Below are 13,300 nucleotides of genomic sequence, written 5' to 3'. Positions count from 1 at the left end.
CCTCAGGACGTGAAGCAGACATGAGCACAACTGATCTAGTGACACGACCCAGGTCTTCCTCCACCCACACCCACCTGTCTTAGACAACGATTGGCAGAGTGTTGGACACAACCAGAGGTGATCAGCAAAATGTGCAGCCAAGACAACCCAATCAGTTCTTTCATTCATTCATCAAGGTTCACTGAGCACTTCCTGCTGGAGTTTTAATGGTATGCCCCTCGACACCCATACATCAAAGCCTTGCTTCCCAGTCTGATGCTCTCAGGGCATTCTGGAAACTGAAAGCGGAGCCCCATGGGAGGTCTTTAGGTCATTGGTGATGCACTCCTAAGGGACTGTGGGACTCTCTTTGGTGTCCTAGACATAAAGGAAGCTGGTTTGCTCCACTACACTCACCTGAAATGATTTACTGCCCTTCTCAAAGCAATGGCACCAGCCAATGGTGTACAGAAATGTCCAAAACGATGAGGCAAAATAAAACCTTTTCTTTTCGTAAGTTTTTCTTGATTACTTGTCTCATTGGTGTGGCCAAATGCCTGACAGAAGCAAGAAAGGACACTTTGGGGTCAGTCTTCTGTCATGTGAGGAATGCATGGTAGGACAGCCCCACCATGGTGGGAGTGTGTGGCTGGGGCATGTCCACATGTTAGGAGATCAGCCAGCAGAGTGTTCTAGAATGAAGCCAGAGAAGCCGATAAAACCCCAAGGTCCACCTCCAGTGGCCTGCTTCTACTCGGGAGGCCACACACCCAGTAAGTTCCAACCTCTCAAAACAGCGCCACCAGCTGGAGACCAAGTGTTCAAACAGAGGAAGGAGCTCGTAAGGACTGTTCGTGTTCAAGCCATGACAAAGTAGATCTTCTCCGGGAGAGCTGAGTTACATAGCAGTGGAAGGCTAACTAAAATAGTATGTGCCAGCTAGCAACAACGGCAGCAGAGGCATGCAGAAAAAAATATTTTGTGGCTCTATCCTCCAAGGCTCTTGTGTTCTATGCAAGAAAGCTCAGCAAACCAACAGAAAGAGAATTGCAAATATTTCAGTATTGTTCTTCTTCAAAGAATCACCATCAAGATCTAGCCTCTGTAGCCAGGGTCTATCATAAGAAGCTTGATGGGTGGCGTGGCTTCTGGAGAGCTCTGCCATTTCAAGAGGTGGAGCAGGGAGAAGAGGCCGCTTCAGATTGAAACATTGTTCAAAGGTGGGGTTACATGGGCGGGGCCCATACAACTCCAGGAAGTGTACTCTATAGACAGTGCAGTGGTGGCCGCGCAGCCTCCCACTCGACAGCACAGCCCTGGTCAGCCGGACCTAACAGTGGGAAGAAGTTGTGTCTCGGAGTGGCAGCATGAGACCGAGAAAAGAAGAGAGGCTGAGCCCAGAGCGCAAAAGTCCTGGCCTGCCCCACAAAGGCCCTGGGATGCCACTCTGCACACAGAAGGTGATTGTTAAGGGCTTTTGCGTAGAGATTTCACAATGGGTAAAACCTTAGGAAACTGGACCTACCAATAGCAATAGTGTAGGGTGTAATTAAAGGAGAGGGAGAGGCAGAAGGCCGCCGAGTTGATAGGAACTACGGCTGCCGTGGTGATGGGCCCCCTGCCGGTGGAGGTGGTGCAGTGCGCATGGAGGAGAGACAGAAACAAGAGATTTAAGATATCACAGGAGGAGGGCTGGATGGCTCAGTGGTTAAGACACTTCCTGTTCAATCATGAGGACAGGAGTTCAGATCCTAGCACTCATGTCTAGCAGTTCACTAATACCTGTAACTCCAAAGAGATCTGATGCTCTTTTCTGACCTCTGCAGACAGACACACACACACACTCTCTCTCTAAAATAAATAATTATTTTTTTAAATCACAAGAATATCGGCTAAGTTTGATTGGCATTGGATGACAAGAATGAGAAACGACCAGAGGTGCCCGCAAAACCTGAATATGGGTGCCTGGGAAAATAGCAGGAACCTGAATATGGGTGCCTGGGAAAATTGCAGGAATCTTTGTTTCCTAGGGGAAGCTGAGAGCCTCCTGAGCCTGCAGTGGGTGTACAGGAAGTGTGATTTGGGTTTAGATGGCTTGGAACAATCAGGGACCAGCTCTACTCTCAGCAAGGCCTTTAGGAGGCCTTTAGATCCCTGGAGGTATGCCCTGGAAGGGATTTCCATACTTTAGAGCTGCGTGCCAAACTCCTTATGTTGGTGGTAAGGGGGTCTAGCATGGGGAAAAGGTATTGGTGTCCTCCATCTGGCTTTCTTTTTCCTTCTCTCCTCCCCAGGAAACACGGGACTCACATACGAGAGCAAGCTAAAAAGGAGACTTCCTTGTGGTGCACACCAGCCCCAGAGGGAAGAGTAAGAAAGGGGAACTCCCCCTGGCCCCATGTTTTCCAGCCAAGCTGTGCCTGTCAGGACAAACAACGCCGAAAATAATCGCAGTTGCTTGCCACTCGGAATATTATTATCGGAACAGTTGGTGGATATGAACTGTTTTTAAAACAGGCTATCAAAATAAACCCAGAAAGAACATCTGTGGGGCTGCGGGCTGCAAGTCTGCTGAGGAAGGAAGACAGGAAGCTGTCAGCATCCCCCTTGGGTATCTTCCCAGGCAAGGGGACCGCCCCAACCATTATCTGGGCTAGCTGGGGGTGGGGGCGGCACAGGGCTTACATGAAAGAAAGACCAGGTTTGCAGATAATCTCTGAGAAAGACACAGAAATCCAACTTTGGGAAACAATGATTTGAAGAACTCCAGACAGTAGGGAGGCCCAGGTACCCCTCATTCCATCAGAACTTGGGGCCTGGGTCAGTCTGGAGTGACAGTATCAGGTGTAATTTATAACCATTGGTTGGAATCCCAATTTCTTGTGATTATAAAAATGAATCATTGCCTCTCCTTCCTTACCTGTTCAGCCCACTGTAGAGGGGTATTGGGGTCTATAATTCCTGCATTCGGCTTATTTTCCTCTTTAAAAAGTTTGTGAGTACGAGAATAACAAGTGTTTATTGTTTGAAAGCTTGGATGAAGATGAGAGTCAGCAAAGCCTCCAGAAAGTGAGACATAGCAGATCCATGTGGTGGGATGGGGGCCCAGGGAGCCCCCTCACTCCAGGCAATTCTGTCCTTCTTGTAGACCTGAGGCAGGGAACAGCTTTCAAAAGAAATTCTCCAGAGGAGTCTTCCAGGGGCTCTGTTTGTGGTCTCTGTGGTGATACAAAGGATTTGTATACAGTGGCTTCCTTCCCTCTGCTTCACTTTCCCTACACCCTAAATAAACTTAGAAACCCCTCCTTCCTCTCGATCAATTATCCATTTTATTCTCAAAACCAAACAGCGTTTGCTATTAATAAAACTGATCAGAGAATATGGCCTAATTGTGAAGCCAAGAGGGTTTTCAACTGCACCCACTTCCTCATCACCCTGTATCTCAAACCTGCCCCTCATTCTTAACTCATGAAGTACAATCAATTTTAGACAAGAACCCTATGCAACGGGGTAGCCAAGAAGCAAGTCTCAATAAATAAATAGTGCTATTTTTAAAAACAAATAATAATTCATCTCTGGCTGAATTAAAGGTTCTCTCATTTCTCCTACTAGACTGTTGTTTATTCTTTGAGAATTGCACACAATGTTTTGATTATACCCATCTCCTTCCCTTAACCCCTACCAGACCATCTCCCACCTCCTATGGCTGGAACAATGACACTACTGGTCCAGCCACTGGTCCCTGCGTCTACGAACCCTGGGGCAGGCCTGGTGCTATATCTCAGAATCTCAGCTTCCTGAGCTGAGCTCATCCTATCTTCCTGCTGTTCCTGTGTTCAGCACCTGGGTGAGTGCTGCATCCCCAAACCATCTCCTCTTTCCCTGCTCACCCACAGCCATCGGGGACACACACTCGTGCGCGCCGGCACACTGGCACACACACACACACACACACACATCCCACACACACACATCCCACACACACACATACACATATGCACACACACAAGTATGACTGCTCAAGTACGACTGCTCAGCCTCCCCATATCCCTCTCTTCACTCGGTCTGAGATCCATGCAGTTGCCTCCTGACTGGCCTTCTCCCCTCTTCCCTAAACAGAATGCAAGATGCAGTCTTGAAAGTACATGTCCAGTCAGTACTAGACACCATGACAGACACCTGTTACCCCAGCACTCTGGAGACAGAGGCAGGAAGGTCACAAGATGCTGCCCAGCCTAGGCTGCACAGCTGAGACTCCATCCCAAAATAAACAAAAACACAAGTATAATATTTCCTCCTAGTAACTCTTAGGCACCTCAAGGCCTTAAAACATTATTTTGGGGCTTCCTTTGGTCAACCACACTTTCCTTGTCTGGTTCCAACACAATGTTACATTTCTTGAGACAGGGCCTTGCTTCATAACCCTTTCTGGAATGGCTTGGGCATTGGGAATATAGATATGTGTCATCACCCTCTTGTCCAGTCTTACTTTTAAAGCTTTGTCTCATGCTTCTCCCGGGTCACGCCCACATGCATGAACACAGGCGCACACACATGCACACCGTGCGCTAAGCACACGAGCCTCTTTCTCTGTACCTGAAGCTGTCTACACAGCACTAGGACCTGCGCTTGAGTATGCCACACTGGCACCAGACGCCACGCCTTTGCCATCCCACCTACACACCTGCACGCTTCCTCCTAGAATCCCTCTGCTGCAAAGGGGTATCTTCCTTTTCAGCCTTCAAGTTTTCCTTTCTCTTCATGACCTGATACGACACCACCTGAAGCCTGCTACCCTGGCTGAGTGCCTGCCCAGGTGTGTCACTTATTCGTCCATCCCATGGAGGTGACAGTGTCCACAGCCTGGAACTGCTGTGCAGCCCAAGCCGTTACTGGCCCAGGGTGCTGGTGAGTGACTGGCTGAAGGTTCTAAGCACTCCAAGGCTAGCTGTGCCTCTGAAGGAAGCCAAGGCCCCAAGAGCCACGAAGTTATGCAAGGCCAGGAAAGCAACAATCTAGGTGTCCCTTAGCCCAGTTGGGTGGTGTCCCCAGGAAAACAGGAGTTAGTTCCCTGCTGCCTGCTCTCAACTCACAACTCAAGAAAACTCGGCTTCTCTTTCAATCTTCCTCCCACTCAATCTGAGAGAAGGAGAAAGAGCCAGGCTCCCCTGGGCCTGCCCCTTCCCCATACTCCAACGCCACACTAATTCCTCCCCCTGTCTGCTTTTCCTTCCCAGTAGGTAACCAGAGTTCTCTTTGTCTCTCACCAAACTAGATGGGGGGGATCAGAGTATAGGGCATCTTCATTTCCGGGGTATGGTGGGAGGGGTGCATCTAACCTCCTTCCTCTTGGTAGGAACATTTGCAGGTCAGAGATTTCTGCAAAAATGCAACACAGAACTACAGAAGCGGTTCTATTTCTTAGAAGATTCCAGCATGGCTTAGAAAGTTCTTTTCCCCCTTCCTCCCGTTTAAAGAGCCAAGTATTTGGGAAATGATGTCACAGAGCCAGGCACTCAACACCAAGTGAGAGCCATCTGTACAGATAAAACAGGGGCTTTTGTGGCACAGCCTGGAGCTGTGTCGCTCATTTAGTCTCAGAGGGGCACTGTATTCCGGGGTTTCTCTCTCTCTCTTTTTTTCTTTAACACAGAAGAAGCCTCAGTCAGCATAGGAAACAGGAAGGAACCCGTTGTTTTAAATAGCGGACGGGAGAGAATTGACCCATTATGGTCTGTTCATTCAGAGAGTGGCGGTCAGAAGGCAGCCTGGAAGGCCCCCACATTCCCCAGATGCAGGTCAAGGGGCATGGCTAGGGTTTTCTGAGCCTGGAAGAATCCAGCTCGGGCCCTTTCAAAGGGGAAGGGTGAAGCCCTAGTTTATCATTCTAAAGACTTTACAACAGTGCTGTCTTTTTTAAAAGATAAAAATAAAAGCTGCAGACACTTAGAATACCTGGAAGTCAGACAGCATCCTGTTTCCGCCCCTGCCCTGACTTACTCCATAGTGCAAGCGCTACCTCCAGCCCCCTTGTTTGTCTTGGCAGTGGCCTGTTTTCACTTTCCTGGGGTCTAGAACATTTGTCCAAGGGGTGTGTCTTCGGAGACAGAGGGTCCCACACAAAGGCAATTGCATCCAGGAAGAGGGAGAGAGGTCAGCCTATCCCCACCCCCACCCACAGCAGTGGGTCCCTTGAGCCCAAGGGTTAATCTGTCCCAAATCCATCATTGTGACAGCCAAGCTCGCAAACCGGTCCTGCCTGAAGCAATCCTGACCCTGCCATTTAATTTTTTGAAGGTGTTTTGCATGGCATCTAATGTTCAGATCGGAACCCAGGTGTCATGACAGAAAGCAGGGAGATGGAGGCCAGGCCCAGATGTACTGCAGCTCACCTGGCCCTCTGTGCCCCTGTGATCAAGCCCCTCTGCTGTGAGCCCACAGCCTCACACTCAGGTGCCAACCACCCCATGCTGCCCTTGCTCATTACACAACAGAGAGGCCCCAGAGGTCAGCCTGGGTGCTGCACCCCTTTACCAGGGGTGTCTTCCAGGACTCTGGGTCTCTTTTACTTTAAAGTCTCTGTGAGGATGGCTCCTGTCACCAATAGGAGAAGCAAGCCACCCTCTAGAGGACATTCCTGTGACTGTAAGTGCCGGCAGGACCCTGGGGACCCATGGCAGCTGCGTATACAGCATGTTCAGTGGAACACTGTCCTGCCCTGCTCCTTCCCAGGCTTCAGTGGGAGCAGGTGAGTCTGGAGACGAAGATGGGAGAAGTCCTCTCCAGCCAGCTCCGTCTCCTCAAGCCATTTTGTTGCCTACAGGTATCAGTACTGACTGAAGTGTTAGAGTAAATCTACAATCTGTTGTCTGAATCTTTGGGTCACTATTGAGAGAGTGAAGGGCTATTAATAACGTGCCAGAACATCTGAGCCGTGAGCTGGGAACCGCTGCAGTCTCCAGGGCTGGGCAGTATTCCAGTTCATTTGTTTATTTATAGTATAATCCTGAAGGTCCTACGTCCAGCAAGGTAGACAAGGGAAACAACAAGGGCCATCAGGCAAGCCTGCCTCTGAAGGTCACCATGGTGACCCAGAAGGCCATGGCGCAGGCAGGACTGACTCACCCAAGAAAAGGCTAGTTTGATCACAAATGAGGAAACCCAGGTCCCTACTCTTATCTGAAGTGCTTCTCCTGGCAAAGAAGCTAAGTCCTGCAGCTGAAGCTGCAGGCCTGCTCTCCCCGAGATGCAAAGTTGCAGGTCTTCAGTACCTGCTTATTCTTGCCTTCTAGTCTCAAAGTGCCTGCATCTGCCAGCCATATGCATGTCGGAACCCCAGCACTTGTGAAGATCTTGAGTTCAAGGCTAGGCTGGGCTATATAGTGAGACCCTGTCGCAGACAAAGGGTCCAGATATCAGGCATCCATCTTCATGCCTTCTCACCATCCATGACAGCTGCCTGCCCTACCCTAATCAGAGGGTCAGAAGCCACTCCCTCCCAGACCCCCACCCTTGAACCCAGCCAGCCCGCACATCTCTGTAAAGACAATTTCCTCTATTTCCAGTCTCAAAATTACCTGAAATGAGCTATTTTAATGCTTTTCCTCAGAACCCAAAGGAAAATACATCATTGTTTAAGAATAAAATTTCTTAATTTTTAAAGAAAAACTTTAAGTGTAAACATCATGTATCAGTTAAGAATTAGAATTTTTTATTCTAGCAGATAAGTCTACCAAGGAACATATTAAGAAGAGCACAGTGGTGTGTGTGTACCCTTAGCAATCAGGAAGCTGAGCCAGAAGGATCATGACTTTGAGGCCAGACTGGATTACAAGACAAGTCTCTGTCTCAAAAAGAAAGTGCAAACTGGTACTGTCACTTTGGAAATCACTGAAGTTTCCTCAGGAAGCTGGGCACAGATCTATCACATGATCCAGCTATACCACTCTTGGGCATATACCCAAAGGACTCTACATATTACTACAGAGACACTTGTTCATCCATGGTCATTGTTGCTCTATTCATAATAGCCAGGAATTGGAAACAACCTAGATGTTTATCAACTGATGAATGGATAATAAAAATATGTTATATTTATACAATGTAATATTAGTCAACTGCTTAAGAAAAATGAAATTTGCAGGTAATCCGATAGAGCTAGAAACCATCATCCTGAGTGAGGTAAGCCAGACCCAGAAAGACAAATGTATGTCATGTGTTTTCTTTCATAGGTAGATGTTAGCTTTTAAGCTTCAGATATGTGTTTTCCATTTAAAATACCCATGGAAGTTATATAGCTGTTAAGGGACTGGCAGGGGATGGGGGGGAGGACACTACACGGACATGGTATCTGTTTATGGAGGGAAAAGAGATGTAGCTTTATAAAGCAATAAAGGGGAAATTAGAACAGAATTGAAAGGGGAGGGGGAGGGAGGCAGGATAGAAGAGAGACTATGGAGAGGAATGACTAACACGAAAGGCCTTTTGAAAAACCATATGGAAATCTACTACCATAGAAGCTTCCTAAATATATACATATATAAAAGGGTTTAAATGGAGTTATAATACTCCAACTAGACATCATATGCTACCAAACAGAACCCCCCCCATGAGAAAAGGATTACATCTTTTTGAGTCACTATCCAAAGGATTCTCACAGACCCACTCCCAAACACTGAGTGCTATTTCTATGCCATTGGTTACTCTCCACCACCTGATGGTAAGACCGTAATGCTGAAGACATCATCTACTTATACCACAGAACATGGGAAAATCTAGCTGGTGCCCAACAAGGAGCTTTGCCCCTATAGACCAGTGTCCATAGTGCTTGAAGATCCTGTACATGCTGCTAAAGGAGAAAAGCAACTACCCAGCTGCAAGCCCTGCATGTTACAATAACAACTTGCCTATAAGATATGCCCATTGGTTCAATAAGGCAAAAGTGTTATGGGAGTAACCAACCACTTATTTGTAAGACCTGGTCCATGAGATGAAGCCCATAATTGACACTGTTAATGAGGCCAAGAACCTGAGACTAGATAGACATGGGAAAATGTATTAGAGATTCTTAAGGACATTTTATTACACCCATAGAGATGAGATTGTTCAACCCTTATCAGAGAAGCATCTTCTTGCAATAGATGGGAATTAACATATACCCACTCATGGACAAGTTGCAGAGAGTTAGAAAAGCAAAGGAGGCCAAGACATCACAATGCTACCTTTTTTAGGAGTGGAGAGGTTGCATATGCCCATGTGCATGGATGTATGTGGAGGTCAGAGGTTGACATGAGTGTCTTCCATTATCACTCGCCACCTTATTCTTTGAAACGGTGTCTCTCACTGAACCTGAAGCTCATCAATTCAGGTAGATTAGCTGGACAAAGAGTTCCAGGTATCCTCCTATCTCTGCCTCCCCAGTTAAGGTGCAGGCTGCCACCCCAGCCTCTTAGATGGGTGCTGGCAATCAGAACTCAGGTCCTCACACTTGTACAGTGAGCACTTCACTGGATGGACCATCTCCCCACATTGCTTTCCTTACTAAAAACCTGAAGCAAAAGAAAAGCTTGTTGGAATGAGAATGCAGCTCAGTGGTTGCTTGCCTAGCATATGTGAGCCCTGAGTTTCATCCCCCAGCATACACACGCACACGCGCACACACACACACACAGACGTTCCACAAATAAATGTAATTTAAAAATTACTATATTGTGGTGAGACAAGAGCACATACCATGGACAGCAATTAATAACAATTAATTATTACTGTGTGGGATCATTATTAGAAAGTACCCTGAACAACTGCTAAAAGAAATAATATAAAACATAGCTAAAGTCTGAACAGGAAATCAAATCAAATATGGACATGTGGAACTCACCCTCCTTCTGTCGCAAGCTCAACCAGGAGGCATGTAACCAGCAGTACTGCACAATAGTTGTGTGAAATGTCAATGGGCAAGTGTCTTGATTAAGTTTCAGAGATTGCTAGACTGGATAGGAAGAGGAGTCATGCACATTAGTGTGAAGACATAGACAGGCTGAAAGCATCTGAGGCATACAGTGGGCCATGCCATATCAAACAGAGTGGACTTTAAGTCAAAGAATATGGCTAGTTTTCATATAAAAGTGCTGTGATCCCAGCATTTGGGAATGCAAGGCAGGGGGAATGTTGTCTGAGGCATCCTGGCTACATAGCAAGTTCCAGGTCAACCTAGGCTACAGAGTGAGAGCCTGTCTCGAAAAGCAAAAGCAGACGAGTGGTGGCGGTGCAGCTCTCAGGAGGCAGAGGCAGGAGGATCTCTGCAAGTTCGAGGCCAGTCTGGTCTACAGAGTTCCAGGACATCCAAGGCTATTACACAGAGAAACCTTGTCTCAAGAAAGAAAAAAGGGAGGGAGGGAGGAATAAGGAGAAAAGAAACAGAAGCAAAAAGCAACAAAAAGGCAAAAGGATGTGTGCCTGCAACTCACACTAGGTCTTCAAAATACTTTGAAAAGTTACAAGCAATGAAGGGAGGAATAGCTAAACCCAAGGTACAAATGGGTTTAGAACACCCTGATTTCAGTGACGGATAGGAAAAATATTAACAAAAACAGAGAATTTGCACATGATCAACTAAGTTCATCTACTGCCCAGTCACAGAACAACCTATGGCTAGAAATAGACCTGAGCTCCTGCCAGCTCACATGCCAGGCAGTGTGAGAAGCTCGGTATCAAAGGACAGAAAGGATAAAAAAAAACAATCAAATGGTAGTTAACAAAGACAAATTTCCAACTAGAATTTTGATCAGAAGGGTTTCTGTTTATGTTCTCTGATCTCACTGTGATAAAAATAAAGAAATCAATATTTTGCACAAAACAATGGTTTTTCAGGTCCTAATCACTTGGATATTGAAAAATAATCTCCCAGCCAAGCCTAGTGGCACATACCTATAACTCCAGCTCTTGGGAGGTGGAGGAGGAGGCTTAGAACTGAAGGCCAGCCCCAGCTACAAAGTGAGTTGGAGACCAAACTAGTCTATTTTAGACCCAGTCTAAAATCTCTATAATTAAAGAAGAAAGTTGAGGGGTGTGGTGTTTCTTTTTAAATGAGAGCATTATTAGAGGTGGGAGGGAGAATGCTATACCTCAAATGTTGTTATTATTTAACACAAAAATGTACTCAGGACCCCAGGAGACTGAACAGGAAGACCTCAATGTCACTCAGGCTACAAGAGGAGGTGCTGCCCCACATCCCAGTAAAGAAAGGAGAGAGGGAGAGGGAAGAAGGGAGAATGAATTAGACAAAACACTTAAAACTTGGTTATTGGGCTAGAGAGCTAGCTCCGTGGTTAAGAGCGCTTGCTGCTTTTTCAGAGGACTGGGGTTCGGTTCCCAGCACCCATATCAGATAGCTCACAATGCCTGTAATTCCAGGTCCAGGGGATCTGATGCTCTCTGTTCTGTCTTATGTAGGGATTCTATTGCTGTGATAAAAAAACAGCACTACCAAACGCACAGGAACAAGCCTGTTAACATTCCAATATGGAGGCAGAAGCTCCCCTAACTAGGTAGTTTTTGACAGATGATGTCTTCTTTGAGAAGTAGAGGCAGACTTTGGTAAAACTGTGGCTCCTGCAAGTTGACCATGTCCAGTAAATGGCCCCACATCCATGACTATATGGGAATCCAAATTGGACTCAGTGGAGCATTGAGAAAAGAAAGGACACAAAGTTGGGAAGCAGGAGAATAGGGGTGGATCTATGAGGAGTTGTGGGAGGGAGAATATGATCTAAATACATGTATGCATGTATGAAATTCTCAAATTAAAGGACTGTATTTTATTTTTAGACAAAAAGGGGGCTATGTAGTGATATCTTGTTTGTACAAATAAAGTTTGTCTGAAGATCAGAGGATGGAGCTTGCCACTAGCTAACCATAGAGATCTAGAGGTCTGTACAGACAGACAGGAAGTGAGGTAGCTGGGCAGAAACAGGATATAAGCAGAAAGAAACAGGAACTCATTCTCTTGTCTGCTGAGATTCTAAGGAGGTGAGGTGTGACTATGGCTTGCTCCTTCTCTCTAATCTCCCAGCATTGTTCTCTGTATCTGACTCTGGGTTTTACTATTTAGATCAATTAAGAACTTTTACAGAGGGCAGAAGGTTGTGGCTCATTTAGGATGAAATGTTTCTTGTTACTATCAAGACTGTGCACACGAGCAATCTTGGTGTGCAACATTGCTTTGCAAGTTCTAATCCTAAAATCTGCAAGAATCACCATCAGGAGCCCTGTACCTAACGTGGCAGCAGGAACACCCCTTATGCCTCAACCTTTCCTTTCAAGCCCCTAAGATACAAGGCCAGGTCTTGGTGGCTCAGACTTTTAAGCTGCTACTAAAGAAAAAAGTGAGCCCTTTCTTCCTCCTTTCTCCTTCTTGTTGGATGGATATTAGGTGTCATGCTTAGCTTTAACTGTCAACTTGACACATACTAGAAGGGAAACTCAATTGATGGGTTACCTAGATTAGTTTGGCCTGAGCACGTGTCTGTGAGGGACTGTCTCAGCTATCAATCTATACAGGCAAACTCAGCAAATAATTGATATAGGGTGTCATTAGGGGTATGGGGGTCATCCTTTGAACAGATGGGCCTGCGAGCAAGGCAGCATTCCCCCATGGTTCCAATTCCGAGTTCCTGCCCTGACTTCCCTCAGTCCTGTAAACGGAAATAAATTCATTCTTCCTCTGAAGCAGCCATCTTGAACTATGAAAACAATAAGTAACAATAAAACGGAAAAGAGTGAGCTCAAGGGGTAGCCAGACCAGATACCATTTCTCTGAAGACTATGAATCTGTCACTAAATCTAGAGTCACTAAAGAGAAATTGGAAAGTACAGGCTCAACACTGTTGTCCTCCATGGAAGGCCCTCCCTGCCCTCTGGGATTCAGGCCCTGCCCCCTGATTCAGGCCCTCCCAGCAAAGGCTGACAAGGAGCCCTCCCAGGACACAATAGCAGCTGTTGCCCACTCTGGGTAGTCAAATGCCACTCTGCTTTGTAATAGCTGAGTGCCTGCCTGCTTTCAGCGGCACAAAGATGCCAGAAAAAAATTGTGTTGGTGTTAAGCCAGGTAGAATTAACACTCTTTTTGCCTTTATCCTGGGTTACTTTAATAACTGTCTTTGTAAGTCTTATTCGGCGCTCCTTACAATTGCTAGCAAATAACTCCGTTGGCTCTGTACGCAGGAGGATTAAATACCAGCAGACTTCAGAAGCCTGCGTGGGAATAGTCAACATAGGCCAGATGTACCCGAAAACGTCTTTAGGACCAAGAGCACTGCTCAGT

General features: G+C 46.5%; 1 long non-coding RNA gene across 1 annotated transcript; it reads left to right on the top strand.

Moving 5' to 3' along the window:
• The first annotated feature begins 1,279 nt into the window (after positions 1-1,279).
• Positions 1,280-3,590, top strand: LOC121143483. Its single transcript, XR_005880672.1, has 2 exons — positions 1,280-1,439; positions 2,274-3,590. It is a non-coding gene; the product is annotated as an uncharacterized LOC121143483 (long non-coding RNA).
• Positions 3,591-13,300: the final 9,710 nt, after the last annotated feature.

Source organism: Mesocricetus auratus, unplaced genomic scaffold (assembly GCF_017639785.1).
Source record: "Mesocricetus auratus isolate SY011 unplaced genomic scaffold, BCM_Maur_2.0 Super-Scaffold_100013, whole genome shotgun sequence".
NCBI classification, from domain to species: Eukaryota; Metazoa; Chordata; class Mammalia; order Rodentia; family Cricetidae; genus Mesocricetus; species Mesocricetus auratus.
Note: the sequence above shows the minus strand (reverse complement) of the source record. Positions and strands in the feature narration are given on the sequence as shown.